Source organism: Sceloporus occidentalis, unplaced genomic scaffold (assembly GCF_023333645.1).
Source record: "Sceloporus occidentalis isolate IW3139 unplaced genomic scaffold, rSceOcc1.0.p SCAF_30, whole genome shotgun sequence".
Classification (NCBI taxonomy): Eukaryota; Metazoa; Chordata; class Lepidosauria; order Squamata; family Phrynosomatidae; genus Sceloporus; species Sceloporus occidentalis.
In genome coordinates this window covers 12,323,568-12,325,751 of record NW_028317010.1, presented here as the reverse complement: position 1 = coordinate 12,325,751, position 2,184 = coordinate 12,323,568, and positions in this window count along the sequence as shown.

Here is a 2,184-nt window from a genome sequence, read left to right as displayed (position 1 = left end):
TATAGCTACCATTGTATGGCCTTGAGCTGATTTGTGTAAATAATTTCTTGCTACTGAAATATGCTAACACAATAAATTGAAGATCTAAGAATAAAATGCACAATATGTTGCAGCCAATGTGGGTTTGTCCATGGTTTTACAAAGAATCTTCAATCAATGCTTCAAATAATGCTTACTGCAGCTGAAACCCATCAAGACCTCAAATGAGTTCCTTGCCGAAATGCATTTCCTGTTATTAAATAAACAGACAAAATTGTTAAAGCCCACATAGCCAGATGCCTTTTGGCTTCAGAAAGCATATTTATCTCCCTTGTTTGTTACAGAACTCAACATTGTGATAATGTTTTTTTCTGGAAAAAATGGCTGATCTTCTTAGCCTAGAAGGACTGTATGTATATATATTCAAGGTCTAGCATATGGAGCAGCGGAGGCACAGACCTCCAAATCAGTGTTATGGAAAGAAAGCATTATTCTGCATACACATTCCACATCAATGATCCTTTCAACAGCCTCTGCATGATCAGTGGGATTGTTTGAAGGTCTGTACTCAAATAATCTTAAAGCATAGATAAAATATCAAGGAGATCTGGGATCTCCCCAACTGTCCCTGCAGGTGACTGGTCACCCTTAAAGGACAACGATTAATGGTACCATAAGTGCCAACATGGTGGGTTTCCTGGGCACTTATACAGCAGCTGAAGGAAGGGGCAAGAACAAATATAAAGCAACATACATTTCAAATGCATCTGATACACTCCACTCTGTCTTCTTTTGTGGGTTTAGGACAGAAACAGATCCAAGTAGAATGAGCTACAATCAAGAGCCAGCACAGTAACACATATGCAACATGTTTAGTTTATTTTTAATAGACTGAGCACACATAACTGTACAAGTCAATGCAGAGTCACACAAAAGATAACCTGTTGGCCTTCTAAGGTACCCGTCTGTTTGTATGTCTCCTATTCCCCTTTACAGTCACATATAAGAAACACATTGTATGTTAGCGTTATCATCTACTTCATTGACTTGGTTCATAATTTTACCTCCTATGAGCTTTTCTAAAGGGAAATTACTCCTATTTGGACCCCACCATGCAAAGGTAAGTGTGACATATGCATTACTTTCAAGACATAAGACATAAGCAAGTGCATAAATAAAGAGTTTGGCTCTGTTCTAGTCATTAGTTTAAAAGTCTTCAAACTTGGATATTTAAGTGCAAATGTTGCCCCTAATGAAGTAAGCATTGATGCACTATGGAATCATATTAAAAAGTCCTCATAAAATCCCTACAAATATACACATTAAAAATTCCAGTGCACTTTAGGATCAAAAAAATATCAGTCCAAAGGATATTTTAAGATTCTTAACTTCCGGTGCTCGAGAGTTCCAAAATCAAGCGGCTATGCCACTATAACCAATACATTGAATGATGACTTTTTAGTTGCTATATCTATATGGCTATTGTTCTTTGTAAGTAAACCTGCCAACTTATGTGGCAGGTAAATGTCATCAAAATTCCACTTGTATGGGACCAGTGTAAATACACCTTCACAATCAAAATACTCTGATTATAACCAATAAGTTCTGCGCTAGACAAAGAATGAGAATAACAAAAAGTAAATGTGCTATGTGCTTGATTTTGTCAGTAATCAGACTCTTTGGAAAAACGTTTAGGGAAATTATCAAGCATGACGACAAGCATACACAAATATTAGATGGATTTATCACTGGACATAGAAATGTTCATTGAGAGCTAAACAATCCACAATCCCAGTAAATAGTTTTATAAAGTAATAATTATCCAATTATAAAAATTATATGAAAACATTCCAATTCTAAGCTATAATTCTTTGAAATCACCTACCTTTTTTATATTAGGATTCAAGCTTTCGAACTCATTAGTCCCATAAGGAAAACAAACTAAGAAAACAGTATTTATGGGTCTGGAGCAATTTTAGTAGACAACAGTGGTTCCATTACATTAGCCAATTGCTGCATACTGTTAGCCAAGTGGCTTAAATATGAACCTTTCTTTGTATATCCCAGAGTAGTTTACGTCAGTTCTTAATGCCTACAAATTACAACATTCTTCTGGACGAGAATTATTGAATCGCGCTTTAGATGCTGTGTCCTTAGTTAGATCCCAACTAAAGAAAAGTCATCCTTACAGTATGCAATCTGATA